Raw genomic sequence first — 21,032 nt, forward strand, 5'->3', positions numbered from 1 at the left:
ATTCTCGACCTTGGTATGCATAAAGTGGCCCTTCGCCTTTCCTCACCTTTCCCTCGGCGCAAAGTGCAACGAAAGAATGTCTCGGAATCAGAGCGCAAACAACAAATTAACCGGCTAACTCGAAGTTGTAACGAGTTTCAAGAACGTCGTCGCCATTTGTTCCGGACACCTTACGGTGACTGTGCTCGGCTCACAATCAGTTCAACCCTGCTTCTCTCTCTCTCTCTCTCTCTTCGCTGCCTTTCTTGCTTCAGAGTAATGTCGAGAATAATTAAACAACCTGCAGACAGGTGTAGGTGTTAGCTGGCGACCGGATATTCCACCTCACGAGAAAGAAAGATTTCTTCCCCGTAGATATAGCCCCGCGTAAATATAGTACATAATCCCTGAATAAACATTCCGAACGCGGCGAATGAGTAAAACCTTTTAACGTCGAAGTAAACTTATTTTTATACCGGAAAAAGAGACTACCGTATTCAGCAGATACGAGCAAAGCATATAAGCATATACATATTATATAGGTGTATATATAAAGCTGTTAATTAATTATTGCTTCAGATTCTACGTTTCTGTATGCGCGATGATATCAATCGGATAGAATGCAGGAGTTCAGAACTACAGTTCATATAAGATTTGTCGTAAATACCGCTTCGTATTCCTCGATGCAAACATAATAAATTATGGGCCATGCTTGACTTGCGCCGCAAAACCCTCAATTAACACTCGGGTTTGGCATAACCGCGATCGTTAACAGCAATTTCATTCACGTAACGGCAATTTCATAGTGAAATTTGTGCACATCGTATAGCGAGAATGGCCCTCCCTTATTTTCTTCGCGCGGTTCGAAGCCGCGAAATATAGCTTTGCCTATCAAACGAAACAGCAATAAATCTTGCAAAATCGACCGCATACCACGGTAATGCAAACACGATCGATCACGCGTACGACATGAAAAGTCGCGTAATGTCTCCCCCGACAGAGAGGCCTCTTTTTTTTTTGTTTTATCGTCAAATCGACGGCTTTCGGAATACCTGAATTTTATATGGATCCTCCCCCGCGGTCTCTCACGGCCGAGTTCTCATTTCGCCAATGGCGCAGCGAAGTGCGGCAAAATTGGATTACCACCGAATTCGTGTGAATTCATATATATATGTGAATTCATTCTTGTGATATTTTTTTTAGATTAATAGGTCAGACATTTTTAATACAAATGGGATTAAATTTTATACACATGAATTATCTAAACCTTTTAAATTTGGAAGTATGTATATTCACATTTATCTTCCTTTCATTTCCAATTTTATCTTCTCTCCAAGAGAAAAATTCATGGTTCTATACTTTGCCCACGATCCTGCAATCCGTCGCTACGCCTCTGTCCTTCATCGAATTTGCTTGCGCTTCGGCGAGAAAATATTCGACAATGATATATCGCGTTAAAGCAGACTACGAGGGGGGGGGAGCGACAAAGGCGAGAGGGGCGCGGGACAGGAGGATGGGGACCCGACGAAATTCGTATTAGTACTTGTCAAAGGCAAGCAGCGAGGTAGAAACGCGCGAGAGATCGGGAAGCATTTCCCCGGTTATGTCGAGCGGACGATTCGCATTTTCTTTCGCGTTTTTCTTCGCGACTTCTCGAGAGTTTTTCCCCATCCTTCCGCACCTCCCTCGCTTCCTTCTCCCGCTGCTTGCACTTCGCGGTCCACCTGTGCATAAAGAGATGAAAGACGTGTATATATAAGCTAAGAGAAATGTTTCTGCGCAGATGCACCGACCGCTTTTTCCGCGTAACTGCCGTTACACGGTCGTTCTCGTCGTCGCTCCTCAACTTGGAGTCGCGAAAGACGCCTTTTTGCGCCTCTCAAGTTCCTCCGTGTAGCGCGTGTACGTATACGTTATCTTGATGTCACAAGATGAGCGATGGTAAACGGAGGAAATGAGGAAGTTGACCGCGTCGCAGGTGTTTTTCTTTCGGTCAATACTGAATGCGGTTGCATATTTAAAAATAAGTGTATGTATGCCGACACATACACTTTTCTTTTGATTTACAACAATAACCCATTTATCGAGATTAATTCGAGATGCAAAAAGAAATGGGGTGTACTTGGAATCTATATTAATTTTATAGTTAGATATTTCATGAAATAAAAATTGAGCCAGTTAATACGGACGTTTCTATTTGAGAAACCGTTTTATATCGCATTCATAACCTGTTATTTTTATCATTTTCCGCTACTCATAACCGCGATTCTTCTCTATAATTTATGCAACTGATAGATCGTCTTACACGTTAGTTTCCACTCGCGCGCCAATTCCGCGATGTTTTATCGTTGCAATGGTCAATGCACTTTTCAGCATGACGCGCGAGATTTCCGATGCGCCCAGAGGCTGCCGCATTTTTAAGGAATGCGGAACTTTATTGGCGCGAAAGGATTGATTTAGGAATTAATGGCAGGTGACTGGCAGGATGGAAAGTGAAGTGTCGCGGGTACAGAAGGTGGAAGAGAACCTTCGGCTCCTCCGACACTCCATCAGGTTCCTATTCCGGTATCTTACGGCGGAATCCAATTACCCATTTATTTTCGGGGACATCATCCGAGAAGGAAAGGGGCCGCGCGAGAGAGAACCTATCCTCTTAGAAGAGCGCGCTGCGACGAAACTTGTAGGATATTCTGTCGTGATCTCGTCCGGACAGTTAGAAGAAATAAACCGTAGTTTTCTGTTTCTTCGCGAAGAGCACTCGATCTAATTACTTTCGCCGCATTAAATCTCTCCACACGATCCACGGGTAATAATGTAGAACACCGTCATTGTGTTGTGCTGCAATTATGTGGCGAACGTATTTCAACCGTGTCGCACACACAATATTTTTGTGTACGTTGCCATGAATATCGCCCGCAGAACAATAGTCGTTGAATTGAATGGGGTCGAGTTTTTATCAGCTTTATTATTTCTGTTACATTCATTCGTACTCGTGTCGCTTACTAATCTGTTTGATCAGGTTCATTGAGCTTTTGAAAACATCTTTTAACTGCAGGAATATATAAATTTTCCGCTAGCGTGAAGTGCTGCTTTAAGGATGTATGTGTGACATCTCAAAGCATTACCAAAAATCTAATTTTCATAGATTGTTCTATTATTACGTCTAAGTATCTGTGTAAAATTTCAGCACAATTCTCTTACTGGTTTAAAAGTTATTGTAATTAAGGATGTATTGGAGGTATTTCAAATATATTCAGAAAGTGCTGTAAATTGTTTCTAAATTAAATTAAAAGTATTCTTTTGAAGTTATTTAAGAGTTATTTAAGTTTAAAGTTGATAAAATTAAAATTATCCCTTATACAGAATCGACATTTTTGCTGTAAATATAAATAAAATATAAATAAACCATTAAGATATTTCTTAAACTTTTTTTATGTGTAAAACATACATCATTGATATTGTATTTTAAGTTTCAAAATTTTTTGCCTCAAAAAAATTTTTTTAATTGTTTAAACAATACTAATTATTTAAATAACAAAAAATCATATTCAAACTGTTAACGGTAATCCCTTCTAACATATAACAAATTTTGAGTCGATCGACATACATGCAAAGTCTTCTTTTATTGAAAATTTAACTTTTAGCAAAAACTGTACGACACATACATCCTTAAAAGACAAAATTAATTATATTATCATTTCTCAGTAGGAAAACAAGTATAATCTTTTAGTCTTCATGTTTGAGAAAGTAATTTAAAAATTATTAATTTAGAAAAAGTAATAATGGCAAGGAAACGATATCTCTCGCAAGATTTTTGAAAGTTTTGTCTTTGATTAATTAAACTCTGAAATATTGTAGAAGCGTAAAATATGGGGCGAGTCGACGAGGACAAGGAGACGAGCGAGATCATTACATGGAAAGTAAAATATCTTTAGAATGGTGACGTATATATATGCGAAGAAAACCGCAACGCAGGTGGGCCACCTGCTCCAATTACGTTCATTAAGTGTACAGCCTTTACGAACGCGACTTACCCCTTTGCTTTCGTTGCGAAATTTCTGCGAAAATATGACTGCGAGTCGCACGCTTCAATGCATACGCGAAAATAATTTCATACAGAAATTATTACATTGAAATCCGTTGAATATCAGAATCGGCTACGAGATATAATTAAATCATAATAATATAGGAAATTCAAGAAGACCCCCCATAATTGTCTGCTACCATTTCTTCTTCTTTTTTTTTAAATTTTTCTCCAACATTTATAATAATATTTGATTATTTTATTAATGAGAAAAAGAGAGAAGGACGTTATTTAATATTAATTAATTTTATTAAAATATTCGCATTCTGTTGCTCGTTGCATTTCATTACAATGATAGTAATTGCTCTTGTTGCCCACGCAGCCATCCCTCTTATTATTTTAACGTTATTAAAATGAACCGGTAGAGATGTTTAATTATGAATTTGAGGTAAATATGTAATATGTGGTATGCGCTTGTGTATTGCAACTCGTTTGTTGCGCAGGTATGGTAAAAGCAACCGCATTATTAGATAAAACAGAAGGCCGACGAAATGTATATATATATATACGATGAATACAGATAACAGGCAAATGCCAATTCCGCGAGAAATGCGGTTCTCTCGTTTATTATTGCCCGATTTATACGGAGTTTCGCTGACTACTAATAGATAGGGCTCCCGTATATATATACACTTTACGAAGTATCTGGAAAGGGTGTAGCCATTTATGTACGACTACCGAGTGGTTGCTAAGACGACGCCTTTTCCGGCAAAACTTTGAGGGAAACTCTCCCGCCGTGCAATTCCAGTCAGCTCACGTTCTTCAATAGCTTCAACAGCAATAACTTTTTCGCGGATACCGCAAAACGACGAGGCATTCGTAGATCGATGACTCCTCGCTTCTCCGAGATCGCTTCGGAGTTCCCGCACTCGTCCTGATTGCAATTAAATTTTCATTATTCATGATTCGATTGCGTTACGCGTTCCGGTAAACGCAGAATTGACAGAGGGTGAAATCAATTTCGCGTTTTTTGAATCCAATCATCATTGCAATGAGTGACGCAAAAGATAAAGTCTGAATCTTCATGGATTCGCAATTCGCGCGAATTTTGATCATTTTAGTTGATATATTTGTAAAAGTGGTAGAATGAAAATTAAATCTAGACATTATTAAAGCAATTTAATTGCTGAAATTTTTGAGATTTGATTAAAACAGACTGAATTAATAAATTTTTAATTTGTTTAATATTATATTATCTATTATTTTTATCGTTTGCTATTTTTATTTACCATTACAATTTGACTTAAATATAGGATTTTCCAATTTAATAACAAAATTTGCTTCAATATTTAACTGCACGGGATCTGCCTGGACCCCAAGCGCTATTCTTGTTACGTATTTTCTCAGTAATGCGAGATATCAGTTATGTGTTTTATTTATTATATACTATAAAACACATCTTACATTACTTTTAGAGAAAACAAAATAAACTTGTAGGGATTCTTGCAGATCCCATTTGTGACTATTGTTACTAAAAATAACTTAAAGATTAATATTGTGAGCGTATCAACGAGCAAATACGACAGGAGCATAAAAAAAGTAATAATAAAAAATGAAATATTTTTGACACCAAAAAGGAACAAAAGAACTTGCCCCGTTGAATTATTTGAGCTTCACTTGCGCAAACAACTTTAACGATATTATGGTTTCATTTTGGATTAACGGACCATCGAGCAGCGGGCTCGTCGGTCGTTCATGGAACCTGTAACATCCGCATCGAATCCGGGGTTTCCCTTAATCTCCTACCCTTAATCCCGATTAACGACAACGCAATCTTTTACCAGACCCCGGTCCGGGTATAGATAAAGAGGTCCCCAAGATAACTATAATTACTGCCTTCCACTGTCTTTTAATAATTACACCGGGTCTGCAACTTGTCGGATAAGACAAAATTGCCAACTGCTAATTATTATTAAAAAGTATCATTCTATTACTGCTGCTAATTATTATTAAAAAATATTATCTCTCTCTTTCTGAATTTAGCAGAATAATACTATACTATTTTTTTAAAAATACACAAATTAATAATTTTTTATAATTTTCTAAATTATTAATTTGTATATTCTATCATCAGAATAAAAGCGTAGCCATTTTCTCTCATAAGAAAAATGTCAGGTGTATTAATAATACCACAATTTTAAATCTCATCATGTAATTTGAATTTTTGTAAATTTCCAAACATTGAACTCATTATTTTCTTGTGACAGATTATTGTTACATTATACTGCTCCTATTATTCTTTCACGAGCAGCTTTTTTTTGTTGCACTTGCAAAATTATCCCGCGAACCGCATTACGTGAACAAACAAAGCGAAATCCGCATCAGATTTTTCAATTCAATTCGCCCGAACAGGTAAAACGCGCTCCGTTTCTACAACCATATTTTTCCAATTACAGCCGGTTGCATAAAACGCATATTGTTTGTTGTGCGTTCGCGTCGCGCGATGTACATATGTATATACGCGTCGCGATAACGGTGTAGCGATGCGATTGCGAGCTGCCGATAACTCAAACTCTCTGTATGTAATCGCGCCACTTTCAATCGATATACATACACTGGATCCTCTGCCGTTATCCTGCTATTTTAATCCTAAACTTGCCAGCGTACAATATATGTCTTTATCCTTTATTATCTGGATCCGAAACTTTACTATCATTATTTAAAAATTCCAAATGATTAATTTTTATAAAAATATATTACGTTATACACTGTGAGAAAAAAAGTAAGACTGTTTTTTTATCTATGAGAATTAAATTGAATGAGAAGTAAAAGAATCTATTGAAAAATTTTTATCACTATTCTGCGTTCTATATATCTTCATATGCTTTCTGATAACGTAATTTTACGTGTCTATTTCCTTAATTTAGGACCTCCAAAATCTGGAAAAAAATCACGCTAGATTTATTATCATATCGAGTTCTATTTTTTTTTTTTGCAAATGGTCTTCTTAACGCTGAACATTAAAAATCGCAGGGCCATTGAATATTTTCGCCGTAATGTTATTTGGAGATCGATTTACGGGTTGCACTGTGCATTCTCAAATAAAAGGCATAAAAGATCGACGATTAAGTTCATGATTCACATTCACGAGATCACGTTCTTCAAACGAAACGTGCATATTTAATCAGAGAATTCTTCGTTAGGAATAATTAAGGATTAAAGATATAATGTATACGGTTTAATAATTCGGGAACACATATTTTTATTTTTAAAAATGTCAGAACGTTTTTAATGTGAATCGATAAATTCAATTCTGAAATTAGCAAACATGCATGAGCGAGCAAGTAACATTTTGTTTACTTATTCATGAAAAGTGACAAGGCCGTTAAATAATTATGAACGGAGATTAATAATAAGAGAGGATATTTTCAACTACACACACTTGCACATATGTAGATAATATGCTAATGCAGCTACCGAGCCAAGTTGCTATCCACCGCGTTAATTTTAGTTTCCCTAAGTCACATATTCCACACATTCTACCAATTACTCATGGCATTCATTACAATCTGCGACTTTTCTTCTCATCTCATCTCGTCTCGTTTTCTGTCTCATGTATTATAATTTTCCATCTTGATTATTTCATATTATTACTGCGTTAATTAACTAACGCAATCTAATTTAAATTTTCTTTTACTATATTATTTCACGTGCGATTACCTCGGATATCAAATGTACCTATTGTGAGTATAAGACAGTACATAATTTATTAACCAAAATTAATGATCGATAAACGATTTGCAACTTCTAACTTCTTATATATAGCTTTATTTTATTAATTTTGCTATGTGAAATTCGGGAGAGCGTAATACAGATATCTTTAATCAATATTTTTTTAAAGTTGTTTTTTAAATTTATTTATATAAACTTCCGTAAAAGCAATGAAAGCTAGAAAATAATATAACAATAAATAATGTAACGATAATTAATTATAATAAGTCTAATGTTTGAAAACCTATAAATTTAAATTAAAATTAATTAGAGATGTGATTTAAAATTGCATTATTATTAATAACATTTATTTTTTATGAGAGAAATTATATACCTTTGTACTTTTATCATATCGTAATTTGGATTAATATTTTATGTATTCCTCATTAAATTATTATAATTTATACAGAGCAAGATTAAAACGCAGTAATTATTATAATTTATACAGAGACAGATTAAAACGCGATAATTAGAGTCCTTCGCAATATGTATATTTTTTACGTCGCTTGCGCAAAACCAGTTCATCACAGTATTACACGCCGTATTTACAACGCGATGTATACCGATTGCCGGATACACGAGCTCGTTTCTATCGCGGGATTAAAGTACCCCTCGCGAGCGGCCTTGAAACCCGACGAGAGAAAGGGGCCAATTTGTTACGACTCCCCGGCAGGATATGTATACCGCCCTCGGCGACGGCCGGCGGTGGCGGCGGCACATCACCGGTTATAATTCAATCAACTACCATATAAATCCAGTGGATCGAATAAGCAGAAGCCAATGAAAATTGCAATTCGCCAAGCAAAGTCGCGTTGCCGTTTGCGCGCGTCTGCTCGGCCTAACGTAATTAAAAAATTCAGCAATCGCAGGGTACAAGATTTCTATAGATCGCCTAACGTGTATAAATTACACAACATTTGTTAATCCAATTTTGGAGTTGTATTTGTTAATCTCTTTCATTCATAAATTTTGATTACAACCTTTTTTTCTCCTTTTTATGATGATGAATTTGTGCTTATTACTTCTTGCGACAGATGTATCCGTGTCGATGATGGGAAAAGATGTACTGAATATTCTTAGTGCACACTCACCTGATTGCACTGTTGCAGGTGCAACATCAGACTTGTTTGTAAACTGATCTCTGTTGTGGATTTCATCTGCCCTCGCGATTCTCTCTCTTTCTCTTTAGAGTATAGATATTTGCAATTTAACCCTTTTCGTTGCAACCCTCGGCATATTCTCCGATGGTACGCACAACCCTCGACCATTTAGCGCGCGGAGATTCCTAGCGAAACAGTTCGCCTTACTTGGCGAAATCAATTACTGTAACCCGATTAAACCCTCGTGCTCACGATGTATATGCAAAAATGCAGTGAGAACCGTTGCTTTTCTGCGCGATGTAGAAATCGAGATAAAGAGAGAAACTTATGTTTACCACGATTTTAGAATTATTCTTCAAAAGAATGCAAGGGAACATAAAATCGTTAATGCGATCCACTTTTTTTTCGTCATATCTTTGTAGTCTTTGTACCTTCTCTACATATTTGAGAATATGTGTAAATAAATTCAAGAGAATTCTATTTTCAGCGATAAGCTGAAATTCATCTTTTTGCGAGTTTTACATAATTTATATTAATACACGTACCACTTAGCGAAGAATTCGGTCTCCCGGCAGAATATCACGCTGATTTCCGTCAATAGAAGTACAGTGTTCGTTTGGAAATGGTTCGATTAATTGCTTATCGGCACGCCATGTCGATGCATGAAATGTATCTTTACATTGCGCGAACCAATATGATTTTTGACTCATACGAGCGTCGTCGACAAAGACCGTTTAACTCGACATAACGATGGCGAAATGCGGATACGTAATTGTTCTGGAGGAAACGTAATCCCGAGCGAAATCTACGCGCGATATCTTCCGCCATTCGGCAAGTGTGACGTTTTAATTAAAATCACGACACGTATTACCCCTCGGAACGTTTAATTGCGCCTGTGATTAAATCTGGACGCCAAAATACTTCGCGAGAATGATAATTTTTAATTATACCTGCCGACGTGTCCGCGACGCGGCGGTCGTAAATGAAACGCGGTTCCAACGTGTGGAATTAAAGTGTTGAGACAATTCGGGGGGAAAAAAAATTATTATTTATAGCGTTATAAATTATAAATAATTTTTTCGGACTTTAATGGAGTGATTTACCAAAAGAACATTGCACAACTGGTAAGCATATCGTTTTAGAAATGTGGAAATATCGAAAGATTCGAGTAGTGGGATTTGTCCGCACACTAATTTCGCGCTGTATAAATTCGAACGAACACGGTCGCTTCTCATATTTTCCGTCCAGCTATCTCCATATTTCAGCGAAGTGCACTTAACGTCAAGTATAGTCGCAGATTCGACAGAACGAAAGTGATGCATCGGCCGGTGACATATTTTCGATTGCATTGTAGATATCGCCTTTATTGCGTACGTCGTATCATACACATATATTTAAGCGTCCAACAGATAAACTATCAACATAAAATTTTATTTTATTTGTTGCTTAATATCTTAAAATAAAAAAAAAATTTTTTTAGTATAAATATTTAAAATGAAAGTGTTTTATTATCATTTTACAATTTTCTAAATTTTTAAGAACAGAACATATTTTAAATATTTACGAACAGAATATCTTATTATATTGAGCTCTATATTTAAACTAATAATATCTATTCTCTAATTCATAATAAACATTAATAGAATAAAGTAAATAGAATATAGAACAACTTATTGACTCCCCTTAGATTTACCAAACTTCCGTTTCTACAATCATAATATACATTGCGATTTATTACAGCTTACATTAACTTGACCTAAATCGCCTAACCCTCATACATACACACACACGCTTGCTTATATAACGCAACCTAATCTAAATGCCGACTTCCGTTACAACGATCTCATTTCTAATCCTTTTTTTCTCCTTCATTCCTCCTTCCCTCTCTCTCATCTCTCACACCTCTTCACTTCTCTCTCCCTCTTTTTTTCTAGTCCTTCAGCCGTCTCTTCTCATCTTCACCTAAAATTTCCCCCCCTCTCCCCTGCCATCTCCCCTCTATTTCAATCTCTACACTTTTCCCAGACGTGTTCCAACGTTTCCCTCCCATTCCCACACAATCTACATATCTTACTCTCTTCCTCCCTCTCATTTCGTTTCCTAATCTGAACCTCGCCATCTCCTTTCTCTCCAGCCTTTCTTTAATAAGCATTATTAATATAATTATAATTATATTAAAATATAATTATATTATATTAAAATATAATTATTCATTAAGCGTCATATCCATTAAATGTACTATTAAATACCACAACATAATCCATATCGTGTGAATTGTAGCATGTAATAGTACATTATTCTATTAATTTTATAAGTTATATCATGGTCGTAAATTACTCTAGATAATTTAGATAATGATCAATACATTCTCATTACGCGCTACCCTTAGAAAAGTAACAGAACACGATATACACCCTTCCTATTGGAAGACAAGAGATAACGCAGAGGTAAGGCAAGGTGGTAAAATATCGCCACTTACGAAACTGTACGGAGAATCGGAAACGCTTCCGCCAGGCAAAAACCAATAAGACAGAGAGCTTTCCAGACACCTTCATTGGTTTCGACGGCGGAACCTATCGGTCCTCGGAGAGGACGCCGAAAAATGCGGAAGGACGAAATTTCCTCGACGTCTCCGGGAGACGACGCGTTCGATTAACTCCCGCGTACTCTCGAGCGCACCGTCATTAAATAAACGCTAATCCAGCCGCGTCGCCATTTTTCTTGAATTCAACAAACCGGAATGGAGTCCCATACGTTTTCAGCAGGTTACGGGATTTTCAACATTAGGTGATTTCCGTGCAAGATTTCCCTAGGGAGATAAATTAGACGAACGATATTTTGGAGAGACCTGGGGATATTACGAATTATTAAATTATATTACATATTAAAGGTACATTTTCGCATTATAATTCTAGAATTAATGAGAATAAAGAAAATTGAGTCAATTATAAATTTAATCAATATATAATTCGTAATATTATTACGTTCGTAACGCAATTATACAATTATTTTTCCCTCCTATCGTTATACATAACTTCAAAATTCATTCGCGATATCGCTATAGTCATGCGATTGTGCAATTGTTAAGCTACGTACCCTACATGCAATCTACCTACGATTTTATCGAGGTAGTCGCAAGGGACTTTTAATCTAACCGTTCTGCGAATATAAACTACAAACGTCTTCGTGTGCAATATGCGCGAGGCGCGCCTATTCGAGAAGCGTAATATTCTTTATTAATTTTCCGGGACCTGTTCTTCCCTTTTAGGACGGGCGCAACGACGCGATTATCGCGGAAATTCCGACTTGATGTGCGCGAGACGCGAAACGCGCGGTACGTGCAAAAATCACGAGACAGGGAGAGGGGGGCTATATCGGGGGGGGGGGGGGGGGGCGAGCGCGGAACATGAGCGCGACGGAATAAACGCGGGCTTCATGTGGCCGTGCAAGTGCGGCGAGGAAAATTAAAAATTGGGAATTATCGTGCACATTCGCTTGTCAGCGGCTCTGAAAGATACGTGCAATTTTCGACGGTTAAATCCACGTGACGCCCGACCCCCGACGGTCGCCGACGTCGCCGCGTGACGCGACCAGCCAGAAGTCGACGCTGCATACTTCGCCGGCCACTTTTGGCGAAAATTCAGCATATTTTTGCATAACACCGCTCCCTATTCCCATCTCCTTTTACCCCCGGCTGCGACGGCGGCTTTATTATACGATAAAGCCGCGCCAGTTGCCGCGCCGCCCCAGCGCTGTGGGACTCAACGCGAAAACGATGCGCGCTTCACCCTTTCATCCGCTCCTCTCGACCGGCGCCTCGTCGTCCCCTGTCGCTTTTTGCGGTAATTAAAAACAGACGCGCGCGTTCCGAAAACATCGCGGGCAGGAAGAAACGATTAAAAAAAAAAAAACTGTCGTCGGTCAGTTTTTGTAAACGGTGTCTGCGTCGCGCCGCCAATTGAGAGACATCAAAGTCGAAAGAGATAAAACGATTTATCATCGTTAGTGCGCGTGTCACGATTTAATTACCGACATTTTTTTTAACCCGAGCGTATGAAACAATTGAAAACATGCGAAAAGCGGTCGCGTCTCGCTTTTGAACGCCCCCCTATATACTCCCGTGCGGCGAAATTTCAGCCGCGTCGAGGTCTTGATCGCTGGTTAAGTCGGAAACTAAGCAGGCGGGGAACGAGATCTCGAGGGGACTTATTACACCGGATTCCCGGACGTACGCTGCTGCTGCTGCACGAAATGTCGATTTCGAGAGTCGAGCTTTTCGCGGAGCCCCGATTAGAGCGCCGTTTACATCGGGTTCGTACAAAGCGCTGCGATTCGAACCCCGATTCGGCAATCCTAGGACACTAAGCGGTAGTATAGGACCGAAAAGGGATTTAACCGCGGATTTGCTCGAAATTTCTACGAGACCTGGCGCTCTGGTAACTAGTAGATCGGCTACACATACACACACACACTCAAATACACGAGAAGATCTTAATCAAAATTACCATTAGATCTTATGGCCGTATCGCATATAGAGAAGGTCATCGGTTTCATGCTTATCGGCATATTTTGAAACTTTAAATTTCTCTTCGTCGTGAAAATGGCACAGTGTTCCTTGAGAATCGATCTCACTATTCAAATATATTGTTTAAAGCGAGCGAGATCTCAGACGGAGAAAGAATGGACCAATTGGTCAATTGGCCGACTTGTTCAAATGTGATTTGTTAATTCTTTCTCCGTCCGAGATCTCCGAGCGATTTTAGCACCGTGGATACAAGGCTCAATAAAATCTTCATTGACAACTTTTATTTTTTGTTATTTTTATTTTGATTCATAAATATCAAAATTTAATAAAAAATAATTATCAAACGTTTCGAGCTTGACTTGAGTGGCTTTAAATATTTTACTAAAAAAAACTTATATCACGAATAGCCAAAACAATAAAAACTGTTCTCTCCAGTTATTGCCAATCGCCACTCAACAAAGCGGGCAATGGATACGAAAAATATCGTGACGCCAAACGAATAACGGAAAAGTAAATTAATTTCACTTCACGGAAACGTGCTCCTCGTGAAAGCGAACGGACTGTAAAAGCGTTGAAAAAAATCGGAAGGCGGATGAATCTGCGTCCCGACGCGCGGAGGAAAGCACCGGGGGAATTAATCTGTAATCCCCGTCTACGATTATCTTGCCGTTGCAGCATCTCCGCTCCTCAGCGGAAATCACTTCGGCGGAGATTTCACGCAGCAGCCGCGCCGCCGCGCCAGGGAGAAAAGCATGGCGCTATTCGCGTCTCGCGAAAATTCCTCGTTAACGCAGCGCGAACGTAGCGGGGTACGTTTTTGACGGAGATCGAGAAGACGCGGATAACTCCGCTGTCAGTGAATAATTTGCGGTTGTGGAATTTGCATTGATATGCAACGCAAGGCGAGAGAGCTGGCTTTCATCTCGAAGCAAGCATGCCATCGCGCCGCGGAAAATGCTGTTGTTGGTACAGCAAACGTTGTAAAGAAGCCGTCGTCGTGTACAGCGTGTCTCGAAGTACTCGCGCGGAGAAAATCTATTTCACGCGTATGTCTCTCGTACACGGTCACCTCCTTAACGTGGGATCTAATCGGGAAAACTCGGCGGTAACGGTATAACGATCGCGAAATATTCTCTCGGCCGCCCGTTGAACTCCCGTTTCACGCGTTTAGAAATATTCACGGTGGATAACGATTTATGAAAAGGCGCGATCTAGAATCCCTCTCGGGAATGAAATTTCCGCGTTGATGCACCGTTTTTAAGGTGCACCCTGTGTCTACGGATGTAAGTATATAACGGAGAAATAGCGCAGCGCGAGCTGACGGCGCACCGCCTCAGGGCGTCATACTTCCATTTTCGCGACTACATCGAATTAGCTCGCTCTAGTAACGCGAACGTAAGGAAAAGACGGGGTGCGTGTATACGTGTGCTTGAATGTGTCGGCGCATGCATATACGTACGTGCACAATCTCAGCACTCTCGTGACTTATCGTGGCACGTCACGTGTTATCCGATATCAGGGGAGTTACGGGGATTATCAGCAGCAGTTCCCACCATACTGTATTTTGCGGTAACGCGATCGTTCCGTTTTTGATCTCGGCGTTTCTTTAAGACTTAATCCCTTCGATGGGAGCTCAGCGCTATTTTATTGCGGGACGTGAAAGAGATTTAAAGAAGCACGGAAACGGACGTGTCCGAATAGTATACACGTAGAAGAATTCTTGAATTTGTTTGAATCCAGATTTCATAATGAAATGTTGTTTATACGAAGTTTCGAGTTCGTATACAATTTTCAAAGAAAGTTTTAGCCAAAGAAATTAAACGTAGACTCGAGATTAGGAAAATTCGAACTTCAACATTTGACTAAGAACTTCTGCGGCTTGAAAGACACCGTTTTATAAATTATGCGGAATAGTGAGATATCGAAACTTCTTCAAACAGTGGAATCTCTGAAATCCCCAAGAAGGGGCCAAAAATTGAAGGAACTTTCTTACATTTTCATTTGAAGCTCACCTCGCGCGGCCAACGAGCAAAACGAGATGGAGAAAGAAAAAGAGAGAGAGATTTCGAAAATCTAGGACGAAGCTACCATAGCCAGCAAACACCGTTTGAAGCTAAAACTTGTGTAGTATTAACCCGAACAAAAGCCGCATCCCGAACTCCGGGAGGAAGGAGGATCTCGACGCTGACAGAATCTTGAGGGAGCAATCTTCAATGCTTAACGGCGAGGAACAGCCGGAAGATTGCGGAAAAAGGAAACGTTCGACGCCAAGCTATACTACCGAGTGCGTATTCTCGAGCGCGAATCGACGTGAGAGAACGGAAAAGAAAATCTCGCTCTTTTACGTATATTTTCGGCGACGCCACTTTATCAGAAAATATATGGTGGCGCGCAAAAAACGAGAACGAACTTGACCGTTCGCTCTCGTTCTGATGTCCAATATGTCTGAAGGTTCGCACCTGCGGGCGAAGCGAATATATATAGGTCACCACGTGCCGGTGACATTTCCTTCCGCAAGTCGGAAGCCAGTCCTGATGGCGAGACACCGACGACGGTACATACGCGTATATATACGTGTAGGGGAGGGTTGTCCTAGATTTCTCGCTCGATTTTTCCTCGAGGCAGGATTTTCCGTAATAAAACTGTCAGTGTATCAAAATTATCGGAGTCACGGAGCGATCGGAATTTTAGGGACGTGTTTCGGAGATAAAGTTTCCAGCGACGCGAGCTAAATCCAATTCGCCCTTTAATGCCGTAATTGGATTTTATTTTAACATAATTTGAGCGGGAAACTACGCGTTTATTCGCTGTTTCAATTTGTCGAATTTACGAGAGAAAGAAAAAGGAGAACCCTTCCTTTTATACGTATCCGGAATTACGTATGTAGTTGAAATTTGAAATATCCTCTCTCTTGAGTTCATATTCCGATTTCGACCGCACCATTATTTCGGGCATTAAATTTCCTGAATGAATCTTCTGTCAGAATGCAATGAATATACCAGGAACGTGCGTAATAAATCTGCGTGTATCGGAGCCAACGGCGGCGGCCGTTGCAGCGGTCCCTCGGCTGCAGCCTCGTCGGCGGAATGAAACAAAGCGAGCGATCGGCGCCGGGTATTGTCGGAGACGCGTCGCGGGTGCAGCCGCCGATTTCGTGCTGCATTTTCAGTTCAGTTTCTGAATCGGTGACAAATGGAAAACCCCGCATGTATACGCGCGTACGTAAACGACGTACTCTTAAATCGCAGCCCGGCGCTCGCGTTAACGTTAATCGATATACGCGCGCTGCAGTTCACGCACAGCACGGCGATTGTCGTAAATATTCGCGACAATCGTCCCGAGAGGGATGGCGAGCGAGAAAACGTCGCCATAAATTCGATTTTTTAAATCCTCAACTCGCCGATAGGTGCACGGTGCATTTAGATTAATTCATCCGTCATTAATCGTGCTATTATTCATTGCCGCGGCAATTGCGATAGAAAACGATGTTTTATACTTTAGAAAATAATATTTTAAAGTGAAATTTTTTACTAAGCGTTTAATTAATTGCTCGAATTTTTCTTTTTTATTTGTCATTCGAAACTAATTAGAAATAAATATTTGTCTGAAAATATATCAGTTTCGATTTAATCATTTTGTAATAATATGGTTCTTTACTTACAGTTTGATTATTTAGTGATTTTAACAACATTTAATTAGCAAGTCTCGTGACTAATTCATCGCTCGTTTTAAAAATATAGCATAGTTTACATTCCAAGAACTTGCAACATAGAGGCGTAAATTGAGACAATTGCATCTTTAATTTAAAAATTACGGTAATAATATAGCCACTCGTATCGCAGTTACATCTCCGTCGACACGCGAAGGGAGTCGAAAGAGGTCGGACAAAAGAAAATGGCAAAATCGCCAGTTGTGTGACGCCTTCATAATAAACGGACGCTGCTGATTTAACGTTAATGTAAGCTGCTCACACATAAAACTTCCGGGAAATAAAAATATCTCTAAAATATTTAGATAGAGAGAAATAAACTTCGATTTTCACTTTCGTGTAGTAATAATCCAAAATAATTACACAAATTCCAATATTATTTCTACATTATAAAAGTCGGGTTTAGAGAAACTGCAGAAACTGCCTTGGGCTTTCCATTTCCGGGAAACTGCCAGCCTGCGTGAGAAATTTTTTCCCTCTCAGACTGTAGGATGGAGGAAATCGAAGTCGCTTTCCGTCCCACGAAAAAACAACGCCCGGCTAGCCGAACTTAATAGAGGGAAAGCAGTGTCCATTTCCTTCAATTCTACGAAATCCCAGGGAGATCTCCCTCCCGGTAATTACATTCCTCCACGATAAATATGTTAGAAGAGACGTTATCAAATTTCGCTACATTCCGTTTTTTCTGCCGCCGTTTCGCCTCGCACGAATTCCTTTACAAACATTTTAACAGAATGTCGTGGCTAATATAACGATTCAGGACAAAGTACTTCAATTAAACATGTCGACTTATTATTGTAAAACTTTCTGTAGCTAAGAAAAAATAAGATTATATTTAAAAAATTAAAAACTATTTTTATGCTAAATAATAGAAAAAAATTATTTCTATCTTATTGTTACACTACAAAGTTGTAGAAAAACCTTACTTATTCGATACTTCGTAAAAAGAAAGATTTGCAACAAAATGCGCAATGACAACGATGTATGCGGCGGCTTAAAAGCTTCATGTATCAATACGGTGAAGGCACATCGTGCGTAACGTCGAGCGATAATTCGCACGCATGAAAATTCGGAGATACATCGCGCGACGTTGCGCTTCTTTTTTGCGAATCGGTCGCATTCTCGCAAATAATGTTTCATGCGCGCGTCGCCGAAAAAGAAAGAGAACAGCGAACGAGGAAGGTGGTACATACAGTATCCCCGTGTGTTCACCACTCACGTACACGCGTGCACACGCGGAAACGGCGTGGCGAACGGAGCTCCGGGGAACGCCGAGATTTTCTGAAGAGATTTTTCCCCGGATCGCATTTTCCAGGCGGGCTAGCTCGCTCGGATAGCAGCCTCGTGTTTCGCCGGGATTTTATCGCGGAGAAATCCGCCTTCGAGAGAGAGGCAGACTGCAAGTCGCAACTGCAAGTTGCAACTGCAAGTCGAACGATCCGACGGAGGGGGGGGGGGTACACGCGCGTGCATGTGTACGTCGTGTGTGCGTGTACGCAAGTGTCACGAGACAGTCGCCATTATTTCTGTTTCTTTTTCTTTCGCCCGACTGAAGAGAAAACGGATTTGCATCGCGTTGGACTTACCTCACCGCTGAGCACCCGCGACAGTTCGCGGAAAGAAATCCCATACGGTCGAGAAATCGAAATCCGCATAACGCGATACTTCCGCCTTTGCGAAAGTATCGCGCTGAAACGGCGATCGAAGGGGAGTAAAAGAGGGAAATTGGCGCGAAACCCCCGCCCCCTTTCACCGCAGATTTTCCGCGATCTGTCGTTAAGAAAAATTGCGAGAGAAAACGTGAATAGATGCATTCAAGTACCGGATATGTAACGAGATTCTGACATGCAATTTTTACAAATTAACTTTATGCATTAATTCACAGTAACAATATTAATGATCGTTATTTATTACCGCTCTCTCGTGATGTTCTTCTTATTGTAAATTAAACTTCATGTTCCGACACGAGCGGAAACGGCATCTGAAATCGCGCGAGTTACTTTTCTTTCTTCGGGCGAGTTTTCTGCCTTGCAATTATCAGAAACGAGGGAAATTGTATAGGAATGCAGCGAGCATTTCCACGCGCGGGTGCGCGAGGCCATTTCAGTAATCGCGTTGGCACTTTTAGACCGCGCGCGCTAAAAAAGCTTTAAAGTATATATGCGCGGGGGGAATTCCGGCACAATTACGATTAAGGCAATTATCGTAAACGTCACGCCGCGGAGATATCGTTACCGTTGCGCATCGAGAATGCATTTCGTGAATTCGCAAACATCCTTTTAAGGTTACTGCCATTCGACGCAATTTAGTTATGGCATTGCCCATCGACCAACGATTGCTATATCCTCTTAGAGCACGCTATTTTAACCCCGCTATGATGCTGGTACCTCTTAATTGCGTTAATATTGATTTTGCGTGAAGTACACACTTCCAGTAAAACGTAGAAATATTTAACTCAATTGCTACATTTTTTCACCTGTCAACAATATTATATAAGGTAAACATACCAATGCATAGACATATGTAAGACCTATGTCTGGACACCTTTATCACTTCAGTTTTTAAATAAGTATAACGCGAATTAAAATCAAAGATAAAAATATAATTCAAGAAAAATTTTTATCTTTGATTCTTTGATTTGAATTCGCGTTATAAATTATTTAAGGACTAAAATGATAAAAATATCCAGACATAGGTATATACGTGTGTAATGCAGGCATTGGTACATTTACCTTAACTATCGACAAATATTAATCTTCTACACGCGGTACCTCCGACTGATAACTTGACAAATTTCATAACTGCCTTTATATATTCAGTTCCTTTATGCAAATTAAAAAAATAAACTTTCGAGCTGCGCCAGTTTTCCGTACGAAATCTATCAACGCAAAACGATACGCTATATCGTGTATAACGGTGCAAGCGGTAGTGCAGGAGCTCGCAGAAAATTGTGAATATCCATAAAAACGTCGCGTTAGCCGCGACAGAACGACGATAACGTCTGGGATGTGAAAGAGAAGCCAGGCTCGGATGTTTCTGTAAATTCTGTAATTTCGCGCGGAATTGCGAAAAGTACGTTCGCGTTATCGTAAACTCGGGCGTTTTAAATATAACGAGAAGGAGAGAATATCGGAGCCAGCTACTTTCGCGCTTCCTTCCCGCGCGCGAAATTGTAAAATTATAAATTCCAGTCAGATGTGACAGTCGTAAAAAAGATTAAGATGTGAATTAAGAGTCGAGTATTATCGCGGGAGAAAAGGGGAAAAGTTATAAAATTCCGCGAAGTAATTTAAGCAGGGATTTTCGAAATCTAGATGTATAGAAGCTCATATTCTCGCCCAGTACAACATATAGATTAACATGATAGATTTGGAGAGAAGGAATTTTCTCTCGCCGAGATTTTTTATTTTCCACGCTTGCAGCCCTCTTTATGCAAAGCTCTCAATTATCAGCGCTGTCACACACTGGCAAGCAAAATAGATGAGCGAAGTATATGTATCAACGGGCGCGTGCGAAAACCTTGTGTCGCTTTAATCCCGCATTGAATGGGAGAGAAGCCGTGTAGATATCTCCGCAAAATATTTTCACGACCGACGCGACGACGCGACGTGCCGACATCGGCGAACGCGCGGAAAAAGCCGACGGGAAAGCTTCCTCCACCATGGTATTCATCGGCATCTCGGCGTAGTCGCCGCCGAGTGGATGATGGAGCGATAATGACATTCGATCGGGCGGGGATTCGGAGGCGGTCGGAATATTTGCACGAGCCCGCCGGCACTTCCGCCGCCTTCTCGTCGTCGCAGGCGCGATGCGACGCAACGCGACGCGACGCGACGCGATGCTGCACAATCGTGCCTTCGCATAACTTCAACGCGATCGGTCCGTATGCACCCGCATGCGCATTCCGCCCCCCCCGCGACGCGA

This window comes from Temnothorax curvispinosus, unplaced genomic scaffold, assembly GCF_003070985.1.
Source record: "Temnothorax curvispinosus isolate PA1 unplaced genomic scaffold, ASM307098v1 QBEX01015553.1, whole genome shotgun sequence".
NCBI classification, from domain to species: domain Eukaryota; kingdom Metazoa; phylum Arthropoda; class Insecta; order Hymenoptera; family Formicidae; genus Temnothorax; species Temnothorax curvispinosus.